This window comes from Oryx dammah, unplaced genomic scaffold, assembly GCF_014754425.2.
Source record: "Oryx dammah isolate SB20612 unplaced genomic scaffold, SCBI_Odam_1.1 HiC_scaffold_28, whole genome shotgun sequence".
NCBI classification, from domain to species: domain Eukaryota; kingdom Metazoa; phylum Chordata; class Mammalia; order Artiodactyla; family Bovidae; genus Oryx; species Oryx dammah.
Genome location: NW_024070212.1, coordinates 8,853,306 through 8,867,124, shown reverse-complemented (window position 1 = coordinate 8,867,124; position 13,819 = coordinate 8,853,306). Strand labels below are relative to the sequence as shown.

Below are 13,819 nucleotides of genomic sequence, written 5' to 3'. Positions count from 1 at the left end.
TCAATGCAATCCCTATCAAGCTACCAATGGTATTTTTCACAGAGGTAGAACAAATAATTGCACAATTTGTATGGAACTACAAAAAACCTCGAATAGCCAAAGCAATCTTGAGAAAAAAGAATGGAACTGGAGGAATCAACCTGCCTGACTTCAGGGTCTACTACAAAGCCACAGTCATCAAGACAGTATGGTACTGGCACAAAGACAAAAATATAGATCAATGGAACAAAATAGAAAACCCAGATATAAATCCACACACCTAAGGACACCTTATCTTTGACAAAGGAGGCAAGAATATACAATGGAGTAAAGACAATCGCTTTAACAAGTGGTGCTGGGAAAACTGGTCAGCCACTTGTAAAAGAATGAAACTAGAACACTTTCTAACACCATTCACAAAAATAAACTCAAAATGGATTAAAGATCTAAATGTAAGACCAGAAACTATAAAACTCCTAGAGGAGAACATAGGCAAAACACTCTCCGACATAAACCACAGCAGCATCCTCTATGACCCACCTCCCAGAATATTGGAAATAAAAGCAAAAATAAACTAATGGGATCTAATTAAAATTAAAAGTTTCTGCACAACAAAGGAAACTATAACCAAGGTGGAAAGACAGCCTTCTGAATGGGAGAAAATAATAGCAAATAAAGCAACTGACAAACAACTAATCTCAAAAATATACAAGCAACTCCTGCAGCTCAATTCCAGAAAAGTAAATGATCCAATCAAAAAATAGGCCAAAGAACTAAATAGACATTTCTCCAAAGAAGACATACAGATGGCTAACAAACCCATGAAAAGATGTTCAACATCACTCATTATCAGAGAAATGCAAATCAAGACCACAATGAGGTACCATTTCACACCAGTCAGAATGGCAGTGATCCAAAAGTCCACAAGCAATAAATGCTGGAGAGGGTGTGGAGAAAAGGGAACCCTGTCACACTGTTGGTGGGAATGCAAACTAGTGCAGCCACTATGGAGAACAGTGTGGAGATTCCTTATAAAAACTACAAATAGAACTGCCTTATGACCCAGCAACCCCACTACTGGGCACACCGAGGAAACCAGAACTGAAAGAGACCCATGTACCCCAATGTTCATCACAGCACTGTTTATAATAGCCAGGACATGGAAGAAACCTAGATGTCCATCAGCAGATGAATGGATAAGAAAGCTGTGGTACATATACACTATGGAGTATTACTCAGCCATTAAAAAGAATACATTTGAATCAGTTCTAATGAGGTGGATGAAACTGGAGCCGATTATACAGAGTGAAGTAAGCCAGAAAGAAAAACACCAATACAGTATACTAACACATATAAATGGAATTTGGAAAGATGGTTATTATAACCCTATATGCTATGTGAGACAGCAAAGGAGACACAGATGTAAAGAACAGAATTTTGGACTCTGTGGGAGAGGGCAAGGGTGGGATGATTTGGGAGAATGACAGTGAAACATGTACACTATCGTGTAAGAAACAATTCGCTAGTCTAGGTTTGATACAGGATACAGGATGCTTGGGGCTGGTGCACTGGGATGACCCAGAGAGATGATATGGGGAGGGTGATTCAGGGTTGGGAACTCATGTACACCCGTGGTGGATTCATGTCAATATATGGCAAAACCAATACAGTATTGTAAAGTAAAAAAATAAAATTTAAATTAAAAAAAAAAAAAGATCATATACCATGACCAACCCAGGATAATCCCAAGGATGGAAGGATTTTTCAATATATGCACATCTATCAATGTGATACAGTATATTAACAAATTGAAACATAAATACATATGGTAATCTCAATAGATGCAGAAAAAACTTTTGACAAAATTCAGCAACCATTTATGACAAAACTTTCAAAAAACCTGCATAAAAGGGACCTATCTCAACATAGTAAAGGCTATATATGATAAACCCACAGCAAACTTTATTCTCAGTGTTGAAAAACTGAAAGCATTCCCTCTAAAAACAGGAACAAGACAAGGATGCCCATTCTCATCACTATAATTCAACATAGTTTTTGAGGTCCGAGCCATGGCAATCAAAAAAGGAAAAGAAATAAAAGGAATCTAGATTGGAAAAGAAGTAAAACACTCACTGTTTGCAGCTGACATGATACTATACATAGAAAACCCTAGTAGAAAATTACTAGTGGTATTCATTGAATTTAGCAAAGTTATGGGATACAAAATCAAAACACAGAAATCACTTGCATTCATATATACTAAAAATTAAAAATCATAGAGTCAATCTCGTTTACCATGGCAGCAAAAAGAATAAAATATTGAGAAATAAACCTACCTAAGGAGAAAAAGAGCTATATACAGAAAACTATAAGACCCTGATGAAAGGAATTGAAGACAACACAAACAGATGGAGAGATATTCCATGTTCCTGAGTTGAAAGAATCAATATTTTGAAAATGACTATACCATCAAATGCAATCTACAGATTCAATAAAATCCTTATAAAATTACCAGTGACATTTTTCACAGAACTACAACAAAAAAAGTCACAATTCATATGGAAACACAAAAGACCCCAAAGAAGTAAAACAATCTTGAGAAAAAAGAATGGAACTGGAGAAATCAACCTTCCTGACTTCAGACTATACTACAAAGCTACAGTCATCAAGAAAGTATGGTACTGGCACAAAAACAGAAATATAGGCCAATGGAACAAGATAGATAGTCCAAAGATAAACCTACACACCTCTGGGTGCCTTATTTTTGACAAAGGAGGGAGGAATACACAATGGGGCAAAGACAGCCTCTTCAATAAGTGGTTCTGGGAAAACTGGAAAGTTATATGTAAAAGAATGAAACTAGAACACTTCCTATCAGCAAACAAAGATAAAGCACACAAATCCAAATGGATTAAAGACCTAAATGTAAGGCCAGAATCTATGAAACTCTTAGAGGAAAACCTAGGGAGAACACTCTATGACATAAATCACAGCAAGATCCTCTATGACTCACCTTCTAGAGTAATGGAAATAAAAACAAAAATAAACAGGTGGGACCTAATTAAACTTAAAAGCTTTTGCACAGCAAAGGAAACTATAAACAAGGTAAAAAATAACCCTCAGAATGGGAGAAAATAATAACAAATGAAACAACTGACAAAGGATTGATTTCCAAAATATACAAGCAGCTCATGTAACTCAAATACCAGAAAAACAAACAACCCAATAAAAAAGTGGGAAAAAGATCTAAACAGATATTTCTCCAAAGAAGACATACAGACGACTAATAAACACATGAAAAGATGCTTGACATCACTCATTATTAGAGAAATGAAAATCAAAAACAATGAAGGGGGAACAAGATGGCAGAGGAGTAGGTGGACATGGAATACATCTCTTTCCACACATACATGAGGAATACACCTTCAGACACAGAAGTGCCTGCAGAACACCAGCTGAGAGCAGACAGGAGAACCTGACCAGTGGAAAAGAATATGTAGACCCACATAAAACTAGGTAAGATGAAGGAACTAGGGGGAAAAATGGGAATGTTAGTAGGACTGGACCTGTTAGTAGGACATAACAATTGTAAATATCTATGCACCCAACATAGGGGCACCTCAATACATAAGACAAACACTAACAGACATAAAAGAAGAAATTGACAGTTACACAATAACAGTAGGGGGCTTTAATACTCCACTCACACCAATGGACAGATCATCAAAACAGAAAATTAATAAGGAAACACAAGTTTTAAATGATACATTAGATGAGATGATCTCATTGATATCTTCAGGACATTCCATCCAAATGCAGAAGAATACACCTTCCTCTCAAGTGCACATGGAACATTCTCCAGGATAGACCACATCTTGGGTCACAAATCAAACCTCAGTAAATTTAAGAAAATTGAAATCATATCAAGCATCTTCTCCAACCACAATGCTATGAGAACAGATATTAATTACAAGAAAAAACTATAAGAAACACAAACACATGGAGATTAAATAATATGTTTCAAAATAACCAACAGCTTTCTGAAGAAATAAAAAAGGAAATTAAAAAATTCCTAGAAATAAACGACAACGAAGACACAAAACCTATGGGATGCAGCAAAAGCAGTTCTGAGAGGGAAGTTTATAGCAATACAATCCTACCTCAATAAACAAGAAAAAACATGGAATAGACAGCCTAACTTTATACCTTAAACAACTGGAAAAAGAAGAACAAAAAATTAAGAGAGGGAAAGAAATCATAAATATCTGAACAAAAAGAAATGAAAGACACAATAGTAAAGATTAACAAAACTCAAAGCTGGTTCTTTGAGAAGATAAACAAAATTGACAAACCTTTAGCCAGACTCATTAAGAAAAAAAGAGAGAAAAATCAAATCAACAAAATTAGAAATGAAAAAGGAGAGGTTACAACAGACAAAGCAGAAATACAAATGATTGTAAGAGACTATTACGAACAACCATATGGCAATAAAATGGATAACCTAGAAGAAATGGACAGATTTTTAGGAAAGTTCAATCTTCTAAGACTGAACCAGGAAGAAATAGAAATTATGAACAACCCAATTACAAGCACTGAACTTAAAGCTGTGATAAAAAATCTCCCCCCCAAAACAAAAGCCCAGGGCCAGATGGCTTCACAGGATAATTCTATCAAACATTTAGACAAGAGCTAATGCTTATCCTTCTAAAATTATTTTTAAAAATTGCAGAGGAAGGAACCCTTCCAAACTCATTCTATGAGGCTACCATCACCCTGATACCAAAATGAGACAAAGACAACACACAAAAAAGAAAACTGCAGGCTAATATTACTGATGAACATAGATGCAAAAACCCTCAACAAAATTTTAGCAAACAGAATTCAGCAACACATCAAAATGCTCATACAAAATGATTAAGTTGGGTTTATTCCAGGAATGCAAGGATTCTTCAACATATATGAATCAATCAATGGGATATACCATATTAACAAACTGAAAGATAAAAACCATATGATCATGTCACTAGATGCAGAAAAAGCCTTTGACAAAATTCAGCACCCATTTATGATTAAAGCTCTTCAAAAAATGGGCATAGAAGGAACCTACCTCAACATAGTAAAAGCCATATATGATAAGCCTGTAAAAAACATTATTCTCAATGGTGAGAAACTGAAGCATTCCCCCTAAGATCAGGAACAAGACAAGTATGTCCACTTTTCACCACTATTATTCAACATAGTTCTGGAAGTCCTAGCTACAGCAATCAGAGAAGAAAAATAAATAAAAGGAATCAAGATCGGAAAAGAAGTAAAGCTCTCACTGTTTGCAGATGACATGATACTGTACATAAAAACCCTAAAGATAGTATCAGAAAATTACTAGAGCTAATCAGTGAATTTAGCAAAGTTTCACGATACAAAATCAATACACAAAAATCACTTGCATTTCTGTATACTAACAATGAAAAATCAGAAAGAGAAATTAAGGAATCAATCCCATTCACCATTGCAACCAAAAAATTAAATATCTAGGAAAAAAACTTACCTAAGGAGACAAAAGAAGTGTACACAGAAAATTATAAGACACTGATGAAAGAAATCAAAGGTGACATAAACAGATGGAGAGGTATTCCATGTTCCTGGGTAGGAAGAATCAATATTGTGAAAATTCCTTTGAACTGTGGTGTTGGAGAAGACTGTTGAGAGTCCCTTGGACAGCAAGGAGATCCAACTAGTTCATCCTAAAGGAAATAAGTCCTGAATATTCATCGGAAGGACTGATGTTGAAGCTGAAACTCCAATACTTTGGCCACCTGATGTGAAGAGCTGACTCATTTGAAAAGACCCTGATACTGGGAAAGATTGAAGGCAGCAGGAGAAGGGAACAACAGAGGATGAGATGGTTGGACAGCATCACCGACTCAATGGGCATGAGTTTGATTAAACTCTGGGAGTTGGTGAAGGACAGGGAGGCCTGGCGTGCTGCAGTTCATAGTGTTGCAAAGAGTCGGACACGACTGAGTGACTGAACTGAACTGAACCAAACACAATGTATAGATTCAATGTGATCACTATCAAATTACCAAGGCATTTTTCACAGAACCAGAACAAAAAATTTCACAATTCATATGGAAACACAAAAGACGCCAAACATCCAAAGCAGTCTTGAGAAAGAAGGATGGAGCTGAAGGAATCAACCTTCCTGACTTCAGATTATACTACAAAGCTACAGTCATCAAGACAGTATGATATTGGCACAAAAACAGAAATATTGGCCAATGGAACAAGATAGAAATCCCAGAAATAAACCCATACACCTATGTGTACCTTATTTTTGACAAAGAAGGCAAGAATATACAATGGGGCAAAGACAGCCTCTTCATTAAATGGTGCTGGGAAAACTGGACAGCTACATGTAAAAGAATGAAATGAGAACACTTCCTAACAGCATCATTCAGTTCAGTTCAGTTCATTTCAGTCGCTCAGTCATGTCTGACTCTTTGCAACCCCATGAATTCCAGCATGCCAGGCCTCCCTGTCCATCACCAACTCCTGGAGTTCACTCAAACTCACGTCCATCGAGTCAGTGACCCATCCAACTATCTCATCCTCTGTCATCCCCTTCTTCTCCTGCCCCCAATCCCTCCCAGAATGAGTCTTTTCCAATGAGTCAACTCTTCACATGAGGTGGCCAAAGTACTGGAGTTTCAGCTTTAGCAATCATTCCTTCCAAAGAACACCCAGGGCTGATCTCCTTTAGAATGGACTGGTTGGATCTCCTTGCAGTCCAAGGGACTCTCAAGAGTCTTCTCCAACACTGCAGTTCAAAAGCATCAATTCTTTGGTGCTCAGCCTTCTTCACAGTCCAAGTCTCACATCCATACATGACTACTGGAAAAACCACAGCCTTGACTAGACAGCCCTTTGTTGGCAAAGTAATGTCTCTGCTTTTCAATATGCTATCTAGGTTGGTCATAACTTTTCTTCCAAGGAGTAAGTGTCTTTTAATTTCATGGCTACAGTCATCATCTGCAGTGATTCTGGAGCCCCCCAAAATAAAGTCTGACACTGTTTCCACTGTTTCCCCATCTATTTCCCATGAAGTGATGGGACCAGATGCCATGATCTTCATTTTCTGAATGTTGAGCTTTAAGCCAACTTTTTCACTCTCCTCTTTCACTTTCATCAAGAGACTTTTGAGTTCCTCTTCACTTCCTGACATAAGGGTGGTGTCATCTGCATATCTGAGGTTATTGATATTTCTCCTGGCAATCTTGATTCCAGCTTGTGCTTCTTCCAGCCAAGCATTTCTCATGATGTACTCTGCATATAAGTTAAATAAGCAGGGTGACAATATACAGCCTTGATGTACTCCTTTCCCTGTTTAGAACCAGTCTATTGTTCCATGTCCAGTTCTAACTGTTGCTTCCTGACCTGCATATAGGTTTATCAAGATGCAGGTCAGGTGGTCTGGTATTCCTATGTCTTGAAGAATTTCCACCGTTTATTGTGATCCACACAGTCAAAGGCTTTGGCATAGTCAATAAAGCAGAAATAGATGTTTTTCTGGAACTCCCTTGCTTTTTCCATGATCCAGCGGATGTTGGCAATTTGATCTCTGGTTCCTCTGCCTTTTCTAAAACCAGCTTGAACATCTGGAAATTCACAGTGCATGTATTGCTGAAGCCTGATTTGGAGAATTTTGAGCATCACTTTACTAGCATGTGAAATGAATGCAATTGTGTGGTAGTTTGACCATTCTTTGGCATTGCCTTTCTTTGGGATTGGAATGAAAACTGACCTTTTCCAGTCCTGTGGCTACTGTTGACTTTTCCAAATTTGCTGGCATATTGAGTGCAGCACTTTCACAGCATCATCTTTCAGGATTTGAAATAGCTCAACTGGAATTCCATCACCTCCACTAGCTTTGTTCTTAGTGATCCTTAGGAAACCAAGATTGAAAAAGACACATGTACCCCAATATTCATTGTAGCACTCTAAAATAGTTAGAATATGGAAGCAACCTAGATGTCCATTGACAGATGAATGGATAAAGAAGCTGTGGTACATATACACAAATAGAATAATACTCAGCCATAAAAAGGAACATATTTCAGTTAGTTTTAATGAGGTGCATGAACCTAGAGCCTATTTTACAGAGTGAAGTAAGTCAGAAAAAGAAAAACAAATATTGTATACTAACACATACATATGGAATCTAGAAAGATAGTACTGAGGAAATTATTTTCACAGTAGCCATGGACAGACAGATATAGAGGACAGACTTGTAGACACAGTGATGGGAGGAGGGGGGAGAGCAAGGAGAATGGGATGTATGAAAAGAGTAACATGGAAGCAGTGTCACCATATGTAAAATAGATAGCTAATTGAAATCTGCTGTATGACTCAGGGAACTCAAACCAGTGCAACAACCTAGAGGAGTGGGATGAGGAGGGAGGTGGGATGTAGGTTCAAGAGTGGGGTACATATGATTCATGATGATGTTTGGCAGAAACCAATATAATACTGTAAAGCAATTTGCTTTAATTAAAAATAAATGCATTTTTTAAAAGTACTGCTTCTCCCCAGATTGATCTGTAGATTCAACATAATCCCACTCAAAAGCCCAGCAGCATTTTTTCTTCTTTTTTGAACATTGTATCACATTTTAAAATTTAATATATGTTTCTCTGAATACGTATGATAAAATACTCATTATATCAAACAAGTAAAAGTTACAAACACATAGATCCTCTATTGTCTAGTTCTTCATAATCCATGTGATGGTTATGATACAGTCCTGAGAAAAGCTGTGTCAAAAACTAAAATTGAAAAATCCTTCCATGAGCTCAGTCATCCCCTGCTGCTGCTGTTAAGTCACTTTAGTCGTGCCCAATTCTGTGCGACCCCATAGATGGCAGCCCACCAGGCTCCTCCGTCCCTGGGATTCTCCAGGCAAGAACACTGGAGTGGGTTGCCATTTCCATCTCCAATGCATGAAAGTGAAAAGCGAAAGTGAAGTCACTCAGTCGTGTCCGACTCTTAGCGACCCCATGGACTGCAGCCTACCAGGCTCCTCTGCCCATGGGATTTTCCAGGCAAGAGTACTGGAGTGGGGTGCCATTGCCTTCTCCGTCAGTCATCCCCAACCCCCCTTAAAACTAAAAGTTTACCAAGTTATAGCTAATACGATGGCACCCCACTCTAGCCCTGGTGGGCTGCCGTCTATGGGGTCGCACAGAGTCAGACACGACTGAAGCGACTTAGCAGCAGCCGCCAGTGTTCTTGCCTGGAGAATCCCAGGGACTGGGGAGCCTGGGTGCTGCCGTATATGGGATCGCATAGAGTCGGACACGACTGAAGTCACTTTGCATCAGCAGCAGCAGCAAATATAAAAGAGGTGTTTAGTAATTTACAACACTCTTTGAGAGAATTATTTCTCAATTCTTTAGCTACTTTAGATACAACTGCTTGTTCTCTAATGCCATCTTTATTAAATGTATCATGCAATATTAGAAGTTGGAGACAAAAGAAATATCAAGCTTTCTTTAGCTCTGTCAAATCACGATTCCTGATGAATATGTTCTTGAAAATGGTGGAAAGTTTTTCTATTTGATAGTGGAGAACATGATGTAGAATATTGGTATTTGGCACAGAATCTGGCTTGGATGATCTGGTTAAATATGAGTACTGGACATGTGATGGAACATTTAAATTTAGTTCAGATGTGTCCTACCAGTTGTATAGGTTATATGCATCGATAAGAAATAACACCTTTTACCCCGTTGCAGCTGAGAAAGCAATATGGGTCACCAACAGTTCTACAGGAGCCATCTGAGAAATTTCAGCCAGAGTTCTCACTCTTGCTAGGTCTGCTCAAACCAGCAAGGTCTGATCTGGAAATACGGCCACAATATGTGCCGCCAGTGTTTCCAGCTGTACGCGATGGACATTGGCTTCATTAAGTTGGACTAACCGAACTTCCTTAAAAGGAAGGAACACATCAACATTATGTAGCACATCAGCCTTATGCAGAAACAGTACTATCTCTTTGTATATAAAAGAAAAGCTTTAAAAACTTCAAAAAGAAAGAAAGAAATAGCAGCATTCCTCATCTGTTTGTTTTACTTCCAGGAAATTTGAAGACATTTACAGCATAATTTTTGATGTTAAACAGAACTGAAACTCCAATACTTTGGCCACCTCATGCGAAGAGTCGACTCATTGGAAAAGACTCTGATGCTGGGAGGGATTGGGGGCAGGAGGAAAAGGGGATGACAGAGGATGGGATGGCTGGATGGCATCACCGACTCAATGGACATGAGTCTGAGTGAACTCCGGGAGTTGGTGATGGACAGGGAGGCCTGGCGTGCTGTGATTCATGGGGTCGCAAAGAGTCCGACACGACTGAGTGACTGAACTGAATTGAACTGAAGCATTCAACATTAGTTCCTCAATCCTTAATAACTGACCTCAAGAAAGGAGGTATCACTGCTTTCTCTAAGATATACATGAATGCAGTTATTTCATCAATGTATTATGGTTTTTGTGTACAGAACTTTCACCTCCTTCATTAAATTTATCCCTAGATATTAATATTTTATTCTTTTTGATTCAATTGTAAATAAGATTATTTTCTTAATTTCTTATGGCTCATTATTAGTGTATATAAAAACAAGTGATTTGTATATTGGTTTTATACCTTGCATTTTTACTAAATTTATTATTTCTAGCAGGTTTTTTTTTTTTTTTTTGGTGAAGGGTTTGTGGTTTTCTATATGTAATATTATGTCATCTGCAGAGAGAATTTTACTTCTTCCTTTTCAGTTGGAATGCGTTTTAGTTCTTTTTCTTGTCTAATTACTCTGGCTAGTACTATGACTTCTACTACTATGCTGAATACAAGTGGTGTCAGTGGCTTGTTCCTGATTTTAGAGGAACTCATGTTTTCGCTGTTGAGTATGACACTAGCTGCGGGCTTGTCATATATGGTCTATATAATGTTAAGGTATTTCCTTTATACCCATTTTTAGAGAATTTTTATGATTAATTAATGATAATTTTTTTCAAAAACTTTTGCATCTACTGAAATAGTCATATTATTTTTACTCTATTAATGTGATGCATCACACTGATTGATTTGCAAATGTTAAGTTATCCTTGCATTGCAGAGGTAAATCCTACCTGGTCATGGCATATAATCTTTTTAATGTATTGTTCAATTTGTTTGCTAATATTTTGTTGAGGAATTTTGCATCTGTGTTCATCAGAGATGTGTGTGTGTGTGTGTGTGTGTGTGTGTGTGTGTGTGTGCTAAATCACTTCAGTTGTGTCCAACTTTGTGACATTACGGACTGTAGCCCATCAGGCATCTCTGTCCATGGGATTTCCCATGTAAGAATACTGGAATGGATTTCCATTTCCTTCTCCAGGGGATCTTTCCAACTCAGGGACCAAATCTACATCTTCTGCATTACAGGCAAATTCTTTACCACTGAGCCACCTGTGATGCCCCTTTGCTGTGTATACATGTGTGAAAATTTGTTTCCAGACATTTAAGCAAAGAAATTTTGGAGTCTCCAACATCTATCTCCTTGAGTAGAAAGCAAATATTGTACCTGAAACTCAATGTACAGTTTTCAGTTTTTAAGTATGCAGATTTGACTGAATATCCTCACCTGTCATACTCTCAAATTACTCGTAGACATTTTAAGTAATTGCTTTCACCTCTCCTTGGAAAATGGTACATCATTTAGTTCTAAGTCCTCAAATTTATATTAAATTGTCAAGACACTGGGTGTCACCAAGACTCCAACATAATTTCTAAATTTTGTTTTTAATGTGAGCTTTGTGCAGTAAGCACATTGTAGTGTGTGGTTTGAACCAGAAAAAGCATGATGAGAAAAATATATGCAATCTACTTAAAAGATATAGTTATCATAAAATTTTAGTCACCTAATGACATAGCATTTACATTCTTAAATCAAACATTGCTTGAAATACAAGTGGAAATTGCCAGAAAGATGGTTATATTTCTTTTCATTCCAGTTAACTTGGCCAGTTAAACAATCTCTTGATGGTATCTCTTGTCCTGCTCACTGCAGTGATTTCTTCTAATTTCTATCTGGTTGAGCTATGTAGCCTAATACTCACAAACTGGTTACCTAGAAGTCAGTTTTCTTACTGCAAAGTTCTTTCTTTCATCAATATGTTGCAATGCCTTAACAGACTGGGCTAAATCTCAAAAATAATCTATTCTATTAATGGTTTCACAAAAACATTTAATAAATATAAAATCTATATTTTTCTATCAGTTATTATTTTCTATCAGTTATAAAATCTCCATTTTTCTATTAATTAATGAGAATTAATTAGTGTTGATATTCCCAACTTTGAGCAAGATGAAATATTAGCATTTGTTTCTTTCAATCTCTTCATTTTGTTGAAATAAGCTGGAGTTTTATTTCTTTATTAGTTTTTAAAATAATTTCCTGCTTTATTAATTATCTCCTAGTAATATTTATGTTAAAATTGTTATTCTCAACAGTTTGGGAATTTACTACTATTGTTTTCTTTGGTCACTAGTATATCTTGAAGTTCCATAGCTTCCCCCTCTTTTTGGAAATATTTATTTTGCTCTATATTTTAAATTGAAGTGTAGTTAATTTACAACTCCATACTAGTTTCAGGTGTACACCATAGCAACTCAACACTTTTATAGATTATATTCCACTGAAAGTCACCAAAACATAATGATTATATTTCCCTGTGCTGTACAATACATCCCTGTAGCCTGTCTGTTTTTATACATTTGTACTTCTCAATCCATGCCTCATCCTGTTTCTCCCCACTTCTCTCTCCCCTCTGGTAACCACCAGTCTGTTCTCTATGCCTGCAAATCTGTTTTGTTATATTCATTTGTTTTATTTTTGGATTCCACAAATACTTAACCTCCAATGTCTACCTTTCTCTGTCTTATTTTACTTAGTATAATATCCTTTAAGTCCATCCATATTGTTTCAAATAGCAAAACTTTGTTTTTTTTTTTTATGTCTGAGTAGTATTTCATCACACAGACATGCACACACATATGTGTGTGTGTATATATATATACACACTACATCTTTTTAAAAAATTAATTAATTTATTTTATTTGGAGGCTAATTACTACACAATATTGTAATGGTTTTTGCCATACATTGACATAAATCAGCCATGGGTGTACATGTGTTCCCCATCCTGAACCCCCCTCCCACCTCCCTCCCCATCTCATCCCTCAGGGTCATCCCAGTGCACCATCCCTGAGCACCCTGTCTCATGCATCAAACCTGGACTGGTGATCTGTTTCACATATGATAATATACATGTTTCAATGCTATTCTCTCAAATCATCCCACCCTCACCTTCTCCCACAGAGTCCAAAGTCTATTCTTTACATCTGTGTCTCTTTTGTTGTCTCACATATAGGGTCATTGTTACCATCTTTCTAAATTCCATATATATGCATTAATATATGGCAACCCACTCCAGTACTCTTGCCTGGAGAATCCCATGGAGGGAGGAGCCTGGTAGGCTACAGTCCATGGGGTCGCAAAGAGTCGGACACGATTGAGCGACTTCACTATCACTATACTGTATTGGTGTTTTTCTTTCTGACTTACTTCACTCTGTATAATAGGCTCCAGTTTCATCCACCTCACTAGAACTGATTCAAATGCATTCTTATCTATTCGTCTGCTGATGGACATCTAGGTTGCTTCCATGTCCTAGCTATTGTAAACAGTGCTGCAACAAACATTGGGGGTACATGTGTCTCTTTCAATTCTGGTTTCCTCAGTTA

The 13,819-nt window shown here is 37.2% G+C and overlaps 1 pseudogene; it reads left to right on the top strand.

Annotated features, from left to right (window-relative positions):
- The first annotated feature begins 9,783 nt into the window (after positions 1-9,783).
- LOC120855571 lies at positions 9,784-10,148 on the top strand (annotated as a pseudogene).
- Positions 10,149-13,819: the final 3,671 nt, after the last annotated feature.